The sequence below is a fragment of the Sus scrofa genome, chromosome 6 (genome assembly GCF_000003025.6).
Source record: "Sus scrofa isolate TJ Tabasco breed Duroc chromosome 6, Sscrofa11.1, whole genome shotgun sequence".
NCBI classification, from domain to species: domain Eukaryota; kingdom Metazoa; phylum Chordata; class Mammalia; order Artiodactyla; family Suidae; genus Sus; species Sus scrofa.
The window spans coordinates 44,458,013-44,473,585 of NC_010448.4; the positions used below are offsets into that span (position 1 = coordinate 44,458,013).

At 40.4% G+C, this 15,573-nt stretch overlaps 1 long non-coding RNA gene across 1 annotated transcript; it reads right to left on the reverse strand.

Annotated features, from left to right (window-relative positions):
- Nucleotides 1,312-15,490, reverse strand: LOC110261283. Its single transcript, XR_002345331.1, has 4 exons — nt 15,445-15,490; nt 5,243-5,429; nt 5,035-5,110; nt 1,312-1,576 (listed from the first exon to the last, which is right to left on the reverse strand). It is a non-coding gene; the product is annotated as an uncharacterized LOC110261283 (long non-coding RNA).

Genomic DNA, 15,573 nt, shown 5'->3' on the forward strand with positions numbered 1-15,573 from the left:
TTACTTTTCCTGAGTGGCCACCATCTTTGAGGTGCACCATCATCTAGAGAACAAAGGAAGAACCAGGCCACCAAAGGAAGGACCTCGGAGAGGAGCCTGAGCCGGCCGGGGATCAGACGAAGCCTCTTAGGGGCGATGTCAAACTGAGGGGGTGAAGGCCCTGGATCTGGGTAGAACCTCCTAGGAACAGGGTGGAGGAGGGGCACGGGTGCTGCAGAAAGATCCCTGCCAGAAAGGGGCCCAGGGAGGGTGGGCTGGGTGTGGCACAGGGGCTGGGAGGTGTGAAACTTGCTGAAGAATTGTCCATGAAGGGCGGCTGAACCTGGGAGTGCGGTTCAGAGCAGGGAGGGCTCTGCTGGCTACCTGCTCCTCCAAGGTAAAGCACGCATGGTTCAGCCTGATGCTTGTGGCACAGCATTGGAACATGTGACAGAGAAAGGGCGTGCCAGCAAAGGGGAGTGCTGAAAAGGCATGGACGGGCCAAGGGTGAAGCCCAGCTGTCCAGCCCAGCAAAGTGTTCTAGCTCTGAGAGACAGCCCTTTGCAAGTGTCTGGGGGGTTTGCAGGTCCCTCAGCACCTGACCCAGGCTCAGCAACCAGTCTCTGTGAGTCCCCTAGGTCTTTTCCGCAGGGTCCCCCAGATCCTGCGGGGTGGAGGGCTGGGGGGAGGGAGGCTCACAGAAGTCAGGGTAAGAGATGGGGGTTGGGGTAACAGGAGTCAACTCTGACCTGATTGCTGCTAGTGTGCCCAGGCGGCCTGGGGTGGCTGCAGGAGCATATGTGCTCAGGTGGGGAGAAAAGGATGAGCAGTGTGGGTGCGACTTAGCCCAGCCTCTGCCTTTCAGGCGGCCACCACCACACCAATTTACCCCCCACCCCAATCTCCCCTTCTCATGCTGGTAGCTCAGGGCTACCAGACACCACCACTCCCAGGGACCTCTCTATCACTGCTCCAAGTCCAGGGTCAGGCATGCCTTCTCCATGGCCCCAGCATCCTTGGAAAGGTGCGAGGCCCCAGCATCCCCAGCTGGGGAGTTTTCTGAGATGGGGCTCCCTGACCTGACTTGACCAGGTGCTGTGCCCAACAGCATCCTTTCCAGACAAGCAGGTCCCCTTCTCTTCTTTTTACATAATTTACAAAGTACAAACAGGTCCCCAGTGTCCCCAGAAGGGCTGGGGAGTTTTCTGAGGTGGGGCTGCGGCATCCTAACCTGACCTGACCTGTGCTCCCACAGCATCCTTTCCAGAAGGGCAGATTCCCTTCACTTCTTTTCACATAGTTTACAAAGGACAGACAGCATTTCACCTTTAGAACCTTCCTCATTACACACGTGAGAGTGGAAAAGTCAGTATTTGAACTCAGTCTGTCTGATTCCAAAGCTCATGCATTAACTGCCTGACCATGGTGACTCCTCCTCATGTAGGCATCATAGGTGACCATTTGTACAGTCCTTGGGTACTTAGCACCATGGCACACCTCTGGTGAGCACATGCGATGCACAGTAGGAGGTCTGAAGTGGTCCAACTCACAAGGCACGCAGAGGCCATGCTGGGCTGCAGTTAATCTTCAGAATCTTCTGTAAGCACGAGACAGCAGGACAGAGAGCAGAAATGGTCAGAACTACCCCTTCGGGTATTTCTTTGCTAAGTGAGCCACGCAGCAAACCGCAGAGCTGTCTGTGAGCTGGCGTCTCCCAGGTGTGGCACAGGAGATCACTTAATGCAGGCTTGACCCAGGCTCAGCAACCAGTCCCTATGAGTTCCCATTGTTCTGGTGGCTCCTCCCCTGGCAGTCCTGCCTTTTGATCACTAGTTGATCAGCAGCTGAAAAGTCTTGTAACCCAAGGACACCAACGTCCCTTGTAATAATTTATAGATCCACTTTAAGGATCCTGAGCAAAACTGACAACTTACCACTATTAAATTTGCTACCCTGCCAGGTACATATTTCCTCATATTTAGGACTTTAACATTTTCTTTCAGAATATTTTGTAGTAGGGGTTGACAAATTACAGCCCAAGGGCCAAGTTCACTCTATAGCCTGTTTTTATAAGGCCAACGGTATCAATAGTTATTAAAAATTTTTTAAAAAGAAAAATGGAAGAATACACAGCAAGATCATATATAACCTGAAAAGCCTTTAGTATTTACTTATCTGGCCCTTTACAGAAAAATCTGCCAACTTTTATTGTTTCAGTGTATGGATGTTATGCAACATTGGCTAATTTATTCCTAAGTATTTTTAACTTTTTGTATGCTATCATAAATGCTATCTTTTAAATTTCAGTTTTCAATCATTCGTTAGTAGAAATTACAACTGATTTATACACAAAGACCCTGTCTGCTGGAACCTTGCTCAATTTACTCTTTATTTCAACTGGTCTCTTTGTAGAGTCCTTCTGATTTTCTATTTACACAATCATGTTTTCAATGAATAAAAATAGTTTTACTTCCTCCTTTTTATTTTGTATGCCACTTTTTTTTTTAACCTTTCTATTTGCTACAACCTACAGTAAAATATTGAGAAAAAGTCAAGACGACAGACATCATTTCCCAGTTCCTGGTCTTAGGGGAAAAGTGTTCCATACGTAAATTAAGTGAAGGTCTGTTATAGATTCACCTTATCACTTAAAGGAAATTTCCTCTACTTCCTCATTTGCTGAAAGATTTTTTTGCAGAAGACATTACATTTTCCCAATTGCTCTGCCTACAATTTTAAGATAATCATATGGCTTCCTAATATGATGAATTACCTTGATTGTTTTTTGAGTGTTAAACCAACCTTGCATGCTTGGGACAAACCTCACTGGTACCCCTAGATCAACCTTTTCTATTTGGTTGGTTTAGATTTCCTAAAATTTTGTTAAAAGATTTTTTATGTCTATGTTCATGAGGGATATTAAACTGCAAGTTTCTTTATTGCTGGGCTTTGGACTCCCCTCTTTATTCCTGATATTGGCTATTTGATTTTTTCCCTTTTTATTTATTGATCCAACTTGCTGGAGGTTTATCAATTTTATTAATTTTCTAAAATCCATTTTAGCTTTATTATTTTCTATAACTTTTTTTTTCCTATTTCTACTCTTCTATTATTTATTTCTACATACTTTGGGTTTAATTTGATCTCCTTTTCTCTAATTGTGATGGAAAACTAAATCCTTGTTTTTAAAATCTCACTAATTTTTTTCATATAAGCACTTAAATCTGCAACATTCCCTTAGGTACTACTTGAGCTGCAGCCCACAAATTTTGTTTTGCTGTACTTTAAAGTGTTTTCTGGAGTTCCCATCATGGCACAACAGAAACGAATCCAACTAGGTACCACGAGGTTGCGGGTTCCATCCCTGGCTTTGCTCAGTGGGTTAAGGATCTGGCATTACTGTGAGCTCTGGTGTAGATCGTAGACATGGTTCAGATCCTGAGTTGCTGTGGCCGTGATGTAGGCTGGCAGCTATAGCTCCGACTGGCCCCCTAGCCTGGGATTCTCCATATGCCGCAGGTGTGCTCCTAAAAATAAAAAAGTGTTTTCTAACTTTCCTTATTTCTTATTTGACCCATTGGTTATATAAAAGTTTGTTTACTTATAAATATTTGAGGACTTTCTAGATATCTTGTTTTTTTATTTCTACATTAATTTTATTGTAAAATATTCTACATGACTTCAATCTTTTGAAATTTGTTGAGGCTTTTTGCCCTAGTATAGGCTCATCTTCATGAAAACCCATGTACACGTGGAAAAGATTATATGCTCAGCTATTATTGTGTGTAGCATCATTAATGGCCACTTAAATAAAGGTTAATCTTCTCTGTACCCTTGTTTTTGTACATCTGTTTTAATAATCACTGTAAGAGGGCTGTTGAAATCTCCAGCTCCAGTATGTCTAATTGGACAGTTTTTGTTTTAAGTATTTGGAAGTTCTGCTATTAAAGTACATAAACATATATCTTCTGACTGAATTCACCCTTTTATTACTAGAACATGCCTCTCTGTATAGCCAGAAATAATCCTTGTATTGAAATCTAACTTGATTAATGTTAATTTTAGCCACACCATATTTGCAATTCTTAGAGTGACCAGGATCTCAGTTTGCCAGGGCATTTCCCACTTTCGGCATCAAGTTCCACATCCTGGAAAACCTCTCAATTCCTGGAGAATGGGAATGTTGGTCACCCTATTCATCCCGGTTATTCTGGTGTTTGTAGTGTGTTACATCATTTTATTTTCAACCTCATATAAAATGCGTATAGTTGGGTCTTGCTTTTTTCACCCAGTCAAGGAACCTCTGCCTTGGATTCAATCTATTCTCAGTGTAGTATAACTCCAGGTACTTCACATCTCTGCTGACATCTGGAATGGCAGGATTTTTCAACTTTATCTATTCTTGTGGATGTGCAGTGTTATCTCACTGTGGTTTTAATTTTTATTTCCTTCATGGCTAACAATATTAAGCACTTCTCATGTTTCTTGGTCATTAGTGGATCTTTTTGGTAAATGTTGATTACATTTACTTTCCAGGGTTGTTTTAAGAATTTGGGAGGAGGAGGAAGGAGTGGGATGGATTGAGAGTTTGGGGTTAGCAGATGCAAACGATTATATTTAGAATGGATAGGCAATGGGGTCCTGCTGTATAGCACAGGGAACTATATCCAATCACTTGTGACAGAAAATGATAGAAGATAACATTAGAAAAGGAATGTGTATATATATATATATATATATATATATATATATATATATGACTGGGTCACTTTGCTGCACAGCAGAAATTGATAAAACACTGTAAATCAACGATTATTTTTAAAAATTTTTTGAAAATATGCATAAAGCCATAATATTAGCATACAACAAATGTTAGCTGTTGGAGTTCTCCTGTGGCTCAGTTGGTTCAGGATCCAGCTTGTCACTGCAGTGGCTTGGGTTGCTGCTGTGGTGCAGGTTCAATCCTGATCTGGAACTTCTGCATGCCATGGGTGTGGCCAAAAGAAAATGTCAACTGTCATTATTACTCCTCATTATTATTGGTATTGCCCTTACCTGTGGTGGACGCCACGTCCTCCTGCTTGGTGATGCCAAAATTCCTTCATTTCCCACAGGAGCTATTGCCATCAGCCTGTTATGGACAGAAGACTTTTGTTGAATGTTTAGGGCGATGGTAGGAGATGACAGTACCACACAGGCAACAATTAAACATTGACTAAAAGGCAACATTACTCTAAAACTCATTTTACTGTGAATTTCTCACCCTTAATAGGATCCTCATAATGTACTTGATTATTGGGACTCTTCTTTTGCCCCAGTTTCTCCTTATACCTGTCCTTTCTTGAGTTCTTCAACTGCTCTCTCCAGAAGTAGGCATGGAAATTCAAAATTCCTCTTCCTCTGTTATGCTGAGCAATTCAGTGATTTCTCCTTTCTTTTCATAAAATACCCTAGAGGTTAAGAGGAGAGGTCAACGTTAACAGTTACAGATGCTCATCCAGGTGTTTTTCCAAAACAACGTCTCCAACCTTTTCTTTTTTTGCTTTTCAGGGCCGCACCTACACTATATGGAAGTTCCCAGGCTAGGGGTCAAATCAGAGCTACAGCTGCCAGCCTGCACCACAACCACAGCAACATGGGATCCAAACCATATCTGCGACCTACACCACAGCTCAGAGCAATGCTGGATCCCTGACCCACTGAGCGAGAGCGAGGCCAGGGATCAAACCTGCATCCTCATGGATACTAGCTGGATTTGTTTCCTCTGTGCCACAACGGGAACTCCCTGTCTCCAACTTTTAAACTCAGCCACTTTGTTGGAATACAGAAATTGCTATAGTTAGTCCTGTTTAAAATGATTAGTTTTTTTTTTCCTGTTAGATATTTATGTGTTATTTGTCCCATTTTACAGGTAGGAGAGCTGCAGATCAGTGAAGTGAAATGATTTCTAAGTTTTAGCAACCATTAAGGGATGGAGTTTGAATTCAAATCAAGATGTGTCTGACTTTAAAGGCAGGAGACAAAACTTGGTCAGCTTGGAAATTCCTACTCTGAATGGAGATTTCCAAAAGATGAGACATTCATGGAGTTCCCGTTGTGGTTCAGTGGTTAATGAATCCGACTAGGAACCATGAGGTTGTGGGTTCCATCCCTGGCCTTGCTCAGTGGGTTAAGGATCCGGCGTTGCCATGAGCTGTGTGTAGGTTGCAGACGCGGTTTGGGTCCCAAGTTGCTGTGGCTCTGGTATAGGCCGGCGGCTACAGCTCCGATTCAACCCCTAGCCTGGGAACCTCCATATGCCGTGAGCCCTAGAAATGGCAAAAAAAAAAAAAAAAAAAAAAAAAAAAAAGATGACACATTCATTAAAGCAGAAAAAAACAAAGCCTATCTCATAAGGATTGTGATGAAGATACTTATCTGTTGAAGCCTCAGATGTGGGTGAAAAGGACAAAAGTTTTTTCCATGAGAATTTCTAACCAAAGCCCTCACTTCCATAGACTTGGAGCTGGACATCACACCGTCCAACGATTCCAGGTCAATCATTTTGTTTAAAGTGGTCATGGTTTGGTAATGTCCCCACATACCAAACATATGCACACAAAAGAATGTTTAAAGGACACTTGGTTTTTTCCCAACTTGTGATCTGGTTCTCAGTGTTGACACAGAGCAACTCATAACTCTAAACACCCGTAGTCCTGGCGAAGCACACTCAGGTCCCTGGGAGGTGTTTCTCCATATCTCTAGCTCTGTGTCCCAGAAACAAAAGGCATTTGTGGCTCAACTCCAGGGATGCTTGTGGATTTTGCCATTGCCAATGTCTGAGATGGCCACTGCCTTGAATGCAGAGACAACTGGAGCAACAGAAGCTTTAAGTAAAAGAAAAAACTATTTTTTCAAAGCCTTCCTCTAAGCACAAATGCAAATAGTTTTCTTTACAAGAAAGTATCCTTTCCCCATGGTGCCCAGTGTCTGTTTTACCACTTCTGTTCATCTTCCAATTCATGGTGTTTATATGTCCAGAAGTTAGTGCAGTATTTGCAATAGTTGCATATGACAGATGAAGAATGTTTTGTAGTATTTAACAACATTTCTCTTATACCTGTATATATTACAGGTCCAGATATATCATGTATAAAACATGGCACCAATTCTTTTTTGTGTGCTCCCATTGAAGTTGTGTGGTCATGTGACCTACAGTGTCCCTCCTTGCCTTGTTCAACCCATGAGTAGTGGTTATGTGACTTACTTGGGCCAATGAAGCTCTAAGGGTGAGCTCATGGCCCATCTCTTTTTTTCCCCCTTTTATAATGACCCCAGCAATATCCACCTTTAGGGCTTCCCTATCAGAATGTTATATGACTTACTTGAGCCCACAAAGCTGTAGGAGTGAACTCACAGCCCCATCTCTCTTTTTTCCCCCTCTTATCATGATCCCAGCAAGGTCCAAATTTAGGGCTTCCCCAGTAAAATGGTTCCCAGAGTAAAATGACAAGTATCAGAGCTGCAACCAACTTGTGATGGACATGTAACATGAGAAATAGATTCTGTAATAAGCCACCGCGTTTTGAAAGTCATCCACTGCTGCAGTGTAACCTAGTCCATTCTGGCTGAGGGAGTCCTCATGTTTTTAGGACAGAATGAGATAACATGTGAAGTGCTTAGCCACCACCTGACATATAGGGATTGTAGCAGTCAGGATAGGTGAAGTTATGCTGCAGTAGCAAATAACCCACAAATCTTGGTGTCCAAACACATCACATGTTTATTTCTCACTCATGCTACACATCTAATAGGAGCCCTTATTCTTTGTAGTGATTCAGGAACCCTGGCTGATAGAGGTTTTATCTTGAGAGGTGCTTTTTCAAGACCCTAAGGTAAAAAAAGAAAAAAAAGAATATGGCAAACGACACTGAATTTTGTATAGATCTAACTCAGAAAAGACACCAGTTCTTTCCTTCACATTTCACTGCCCAAAACATGTCTCACAAGTACCTCTAATTTTAAAAGGGAAGGGCACTCCTGGGCATCTGTCCAGAGAAAACCATGACTCAAAAAGACACATGTACTCCGATGTTCATTGCAGCACTATTTATAATAGCCAAGACATGGAAACAATCTAAATGTCCATCGACAGAGGAGTGGATCAAGAAGATGTGGTACATATACACAATGGGATATTACTCAGCCATTAAAATGAACGAAATACCGGCATTTTTAGCAACATGGATGGATCTAGAAATTATCATGCTAAGTGAAGTCAGCCATACAATGAGACACCAACATCAAATGCTTTCACTGACATGTGGAATCTGAAAAAAGGACAGACTGAACTTCTTTGCAGAACAGATGCTGACTCACAGACATCGAAAAACTTATGGTCTCCGGAGGAGAGTTTGGGGGGTGGGGGGATGTGCTTGGGCTGTGGGATGGAAATCCTGTGAAATTGGATTGTTATGATCATTATACAACTACAGATGTGATAAATTCATTTGAGTAATAAAAAAATAAATTTAAAAAATGTTCTTAAAAAATAAATAAATAAAAGGGAAGGGAAGTGCAAATCTATCCCATGCATAGGCGGCAAGAAGCAGGATATGTGAAGTCAGCACTAAGACCTCCCTGTAGCCATTTGATGAATGGTATCTCCTCTTAGAGATACCCTTCACCATGACATTTAGGCTAATTTCAAATGGAGAAAAGTGGGATGTGGGAACATCATTCTAAGCAGGGGGAAAAACATATGCAAATGCACAGAGTCTTGAAAGGGCCTGCCTTACTCAGTATATCGCAGATGCTCAGGGAACAAGAGATGAGGCACCCCGGCAATTGGCTAGACATGCAGTCTGCAGCCATATTGCAAAGACCTTTGAATTTAGCCTTTAGGCTGACAGCACCAATTCCTTACATTGGCAATGAGATGGGTGCAAAATGCTATTATTGTGAATAGTTTCATTTTTATAAAAACGTTTACTATTTAAATTTTCAGAGAATGAACTATAACATAGATACATTTAAAAAACTTACTTAAAATTTGATAATCATAACAATTTATATGTTGCTTTCTAATTTTAACATATAATTCTGAAATTTTAAAAAAGATATCTATAGTTATTTTCAGCATATTGAAAAAGTATTTTAATTTTCAATTTTTACATTTAAATTATAAACTTAATTTACTTTAAATTTTTGATAATAAAATATATAAACTCTGAGTGTCATTGTTAACAGAATAAATCATATGCAAAATCCTTATAACATAAATTTTGTTGAAATGAAGGCAAGAAAAATAAATACTATAAAGTAAATAGAGTAATAAAATGAGTATTTTATAACTATTCTGAACTTCACCAGTCCTTCAAAAGAACACCTTGACATAATAATGAATTCACCCATTTTCTGTATTTTGATGAGCTCTAATTTTAAAAACTTACAGATTTCCAAATATTCATTTTGTCACTGTAAAGGTATATTTATCAAGGTAGAAAGATAGAGTACAATGTATTCAGCTATGTTTTGGGTTGATTACTCTAAAAAATTTAGACATTGGAGTTCCCATGGTGGCTCAGCAGAAATGAACCTGATTAGTGTCCATGAGCATGTGGGTTCCATCCCTGGCCTTGCTCAGTGGGTTAAGGATCTGGCACTGCCGTGAGTTGTGGTGTAGGTCACAGATGCGGCTCCAATCCCATGTTGCTATGGCTGTGGTGTAGGCCAGCAGCTGCAGCTATGATCCGATCCTCAGCCTGGGAACTTCCATATGCTGTGAGTGCAGCCCTAAAAAGACACACACACACACACACACACACACACACACCACACACACACACACACACAATTTGGACAATGCTATGTGGCCATCTTTTCCTACTCTTGCCCTCCTCTTTACAAATGTTAAGAACAAGAGTAACCAGGCCCCTGGCACATGCAAAACCAATTATTTTCCGATCAATTTAAACTCAAGTCTCATATAATTCCATACACAAAGGTCCAAGGATTATAATCTTACAACAAAAATAAAAATCCTTAAGTGTATGAGAAAATAAGCTTCTGGAGTTCCCATCGTGGCGCAGTGGTTAACGAATCCGACTAGGAACCATGAGGTTGCAGGTTTGGTCCCTGCCCTTGCTCAGTGGGTTAACAATCCGTGAGCTGTGGTGTAGGTTGCAGATGCGGCTTGGATCCTGCGTTGCTGTGGCTCTGGTGTAGGCTGGTGGCTACGGCTCCGACTAGACCCCTAGCCTGGGAATCTCCATATGCTGCGGGAGCAGCCCAAGAAATAGCAAAAAGACAAAAGAAAAAAAAAAAGAAAATAAGCTTCCATGATTGAGAGACAGCTGAAAACCACACATACCTACATAGACAAAATCTGACCAGCTGAAACTGATGATACTTAAGTTATTGGACATAATACAAAATTAATTGCTTTAACCTGGTTGGAGTTTCGAAGTTAAAAAGATTAAGGTTACAAGACACAGATTACAAACTGAGAAAATCCAACAAATGTCTGAGTTCCAAAAGGAGGTGATTGAGAGAAGAAGGGAAGCGACCATATACATATATATATATATACGATAAAGGGGACAGTGCAGATAGGCTGAGAAAAATGTGGACTAATAAAGTACTAGAAAATTGATTATCATACAGAAGAAAGTAAAAATTCAGACCACACTCAAAATTAAATTATATGAAATTACAACACTCTCTAACACCATACAACAAAAATAAACTAAAAATGTATTAAAGACCCAAATTTAAGACCAGATACTATAAAACTCCTAGAGGAAAAACCTAGGCAGAACACTCTTTGACATAAATTGCACCAATATTTTTTTTGGATCCATGTCCTAGTGGAATGCAAATAAAAACTAAAATACACTAATGGGACCTAATTAAACTTAAAAGCTTTTACACAGCAAAGAGAACCATAAACAAAACAAAAGGACAGCCTAAAGACTGGGAGAAAATATTTGCAAACAGTGCTACCAACAAGGGATTAACTTTCAAAATATACAAACAGCACATTTAGCTTAATAGCAAAAACCAAACAAGCTAATAAAAAATAGGCAGAAGACCCAAGTAGACATTTTTCCAAAGAGGACATACAGATAGCCAACAGGCACATGAAAAGATGCTCAATATCACTAGTTATTAGATAAATGCAAATCAAAACCATGAAGTATCACCTCACACCAATCAGAATATCCATCATAAAAAGCCCAATAAATCTATGTCCAAAACACATTATGAGCCATTTTCACAGAAATGGAAACTCAAATAGTCAACAAACGTAGAAGCTATCTAGTCATATTATTATTCCCAGCCATGTGAATTAAAATCAAAATGAGTTATGAGTTCATATTCACCACATTGGCAAAAAAATTTAAGTTGGATAATAAAACCATGTAGCACCACATAATAAAGTTGAATTTATGCCCATATAGTAATCCTGATAATTGAACTCCTATAAGTTCATACCTTTGATAAATTGAGAGTATCTAGCAGGCAGCTCTATTTATAATATGAAAATCTTTAAAGCAGCAAATGAATAAATTGTGAATATAAAAATACTCCACATAAATGAAAATAAACTACAAGTGCACACAATGATGTGGCTACATTATTAGAGAAAAGCATTATTGGAGGAAAAAAAGGCTGCAGTAAATACATATAATATGATTCTGTTTACATAAATGTGAAAACATTAAACACTGAATCACTATGCTGTCCACCTGGAACTAATATAATATTGTAAATCAACTCCAATTCAATTTAAAATTTTTAATTAAAATTTTTTTCTTTGTAGGGCCACACCTGCAGCATATGGACGTTCCCAGGCTAGGAGTTGAAATGGAGCTGCAGCTGCCAGCCTACATCACAGCCACACCAGATCCTAGTGGCATCTGCAACCTACACCACAGCTTGCAGCAATGCCTGCTCCTTAACTCACTGATCGAAGCCAGGGATCGAACCTGAATCCTCATGGATACTAGTCAGGTTCTTAACCCAGTGATCCACAATGGGAACTCCTAATTCAATTTTTTAAAAAAGCAAAAGCTCATCAAATTTAAGAAAAGAAATGTTAGGAGTTCCCATCATGGCGCAGTGGAAACAAATCCGACTAGGAACCATGAAGTTGTGGGTTCGATCCCTGGCCTTGCTCAGTGGGTTAAGGATCTGGTATTGCCATGAGCTGTGGTGTAGGTGGCAGATGCGGCTCGGATCCCGAGTTGCTGCGGCTGTGGCTCTGATTAGATCTCTAGCCTGGGAACCTCCATATACCACAGGTGTGGCCCCGAAAAGACAAAAGACAAAAAAAAAGAAAAAAGAAAAAAAAAGAAATGTTAAAAGAAGTTCTTCAGAGAGTGGAAGAATTATATACGTCAGAAACTCAGATCATATAAAGAATATAAGAGTGTTAGGGAATAAATAAAGGTAAAATAAGTATTATATTTTCTTATTTATTTATATATTTCTTTTTTCTTTCTTTCCTTCTTTTTTTTTTGGCTTTTTAGGGCCATACTTGTGGCATATGGAGGTTCCCAGGCTAGGGGTCGAGTTGGAGCTACAGCTGCCAGCCTACGCCACAGCCACAGGAATGAGTGTTCCTGGAAATGAAAAGGAATGAGGAATGAGTGTTCCTGGAAAACCTCAATGAATATTTCTTTCACATTGTAAAAAAAAAAAAAAAAAAAAAAAATTAAAAAATATTAGGTGTATTTGATGTGCTAAATTGCACAGGAAGTGTCATTGAATAGGGAGTGATGCTTAACCTTCTTCAGAGTATATCAGTAGGGGTAAATAGAATTAATACATATACTTCAGAAATTGTATGAAGTTCATAAATTTGTCAGTACCCTTGCTGCCAGGATCTGTCCTGGTTATCAGTCATAAATACAGTTAATATTTTAAAATATGAGTATGCCAGAGAAATAACCTAATTTTCTTGTCAAATGAGCTCTTTCTGACCAGTGTCATTTCAAGTCTTCTGTCATCTACAGAAAGTTTTCATTTTACTCTGATTCATCCTGGAAAGCATTTGCAATCAGCTACCAGGCAAAATAATTTGTTTTCAAAAGGAAGGACTATCTCAGAAACCCACAGAAAGAACTTTAACATGTACTCTGGAGTATGTGTTTCTAATGGCATTGCTTAAATAATTTTAACTCTATACAATTGGACTAAGTATCGCTTTCCAGAACACTAATGTAGAAGCTGATGGGTTTATGAAACTGCTAATCCAGCCTTACAGGTGAGAAAGGAAGGTTATTAGGATATTTTGGGGATCTTAAAAAGAAAAAAATTTACCCAAATCTACATGAACTGAAGGCAAAATCTGGTGGTGAATTCTCAGTTTTGCTTCCTAGCCTTGAGAAGCTTCTAAAAGTCTGATCTAAAATTCCTTGTTAAAAGTTAGAGCACTGAGTTCCCTCTGTGGCTTAGTAGGTTAAGAACCCTACTAGCATCTGTGAGGATGAAGGTTTGATCCCTGGCCTCTTTCAGTGGGTTAAGGATCTGGCATTGCTGCAAGCTGTGGCAGTGTAGGCTGCAGGATTTGTAGCTCAGATCTGGCATTGATGTGACTGTGGCATAGGCCAGCAGCTGAAGCTCTGATTTGACCCCTAGCCCATGAATTTCCCTATGCTTCAGATGCTGCCTGAAAAGAAAAGTTATAGCAAAGCAAACTTTAAAAGGCCCATGCGGTAAATTACCATTCTTGCTGCACTTAAGTAAGTACAGCCAAATCTAATTAAGACCAGACTTATTTTGTAAACAAGAATCAAAAGGGGATGGCTACAGAGAGAAATTTTGTTTCAAGTGCACCTTTGTGAGTTATTAAATTATAATCTCATGCATTGTCTCTGAGCTATTTTTCCCTTCTTGGTAAACTCCACTTTATATTCTTTGATATCTACCCATAAATTTGATCCTGTCTCTTGTACCTTTTATCAGTATTAACAGTTCCAGTTTTTCTCCCATCCTCCTCACCTGGCATCACCAAGAACTAAAACTGCCCCTTTCTCAAAGCTCTTTAAGCTAAAGCTGCATGGCATGATATAAATTTCAGGTAAATCACAACAGGTCATGGATGGGCAACTTTTGTGTTTGCTGTTTTGTGGGCCACCGGAAAAAAGTTCGCCAGAATGTCCAATGCCATCACTAAAGACATTCAAACTGCAAAAGGTGCTCTGAGCCCAACATCTAAAAACCTCCTTGAATGGCTGCACTCAGGACTCAGAAATTAGGTTAACAGTCTGCTCCAACCATTCATTTTTGCTTTGCTTTTCTTAGAAACTCCTTTCATTAATGCTTGCCTGCTAGCCAGCCAGCATATATCCTCTACTATCAAGTCTCAAGAAATGGCTCAGCTGGTCCTTAATGAACAAAAAGCAACCGAACAAGAAATAGAATGTACTGGGGAAAGAAGAATGCCACTTTTTCCCTTGAACAAGAAGCGGAAAGGACAAAGTCTCTCCTGAATCAAACTTTAGTCAGACTCCTTAAGGCCCCATCTTTGGTGTCTTTCTATGTCTGGCCTGCATTGCCCAGTCAGAGCAAAAATCTTGCTAAGCTGGTTTAGCCAGATCTCCCACCCTCAATATCTGATCAAATTCTCATCATCTACAGTCTCAGGCGCTATGTGATCATGCCAGCAGCATGCCTTCAGCAAGACTTTGATTGGGTCGTTTTAACCAGAATCTTCTTTACCTCTGATGTTTTCTCTCAGTAATTTTCCATTCATTCACCCCACTCTGTTCCTTGGCTATAAATCCCCACTGTATTCAAAATTGAGCCCAGTTTGATACTTAAGTCTAGTTCCCCTATTGCAATAGTTCCTGAATAACATGGGTTCTTTTGTTGTTGTTTTTATTGCTGTTACTGAGGTTTTTTTGGCCTGCCCGCTGCCTGTGGAAGTGCCCTGGTCAGGGAGTGAATTTGAGCCTGAGCAGCGACCCAAGCCACAGCAGTGACAGTAGGAGATTTTTAACCCACTGCACAACGGAACTCCCCTGAAAAAAATGTATTTATTACTTTCACTTTTTTTTTTAACATGTGTAAGCATATGAATTCAAAAATATTACCAGGATAAAACAGTGTTGCTCTTGGACTGGAAACAATCATTGGCTAGCCAGACTGGGACATTTTCTGTTCAAACCAGCGGCACAGCACCACCACTATCCACTTAATATCCGTCCTCCCTCTTCATCATTCCCCTCATGGCAGTGTCTGGAGTTATTTCTCTCTCCATCCAGCCGCGTTTCACTTCAGTCCAAGTAAATTTAAAAAGAAACGAGATACTATTTATTAGCTCCCGACTAATAGGGGACACATTTTTGTATCAGGCTGACATTGTGATATTGTGCGTCTATTGATTTTGCAGCTTTGGCGAACGTCCTCTGAAACAAGACCTCTACAAATTTCTGTCCTCAATTGCGTACTACTCTTCGTCGAAACTGGCGCGCTTACCTTGAAGAGGCGCGAGAGACACTCGTTCTCAGAGATTCCAGGTTCCTCTCTCCCAAGATCCCGCCCTCCCCTTGGCGCATGCCCCGTGGCCTGCAGTGGGCATGCCTTGCCGAGGCACGTGGGCCACTG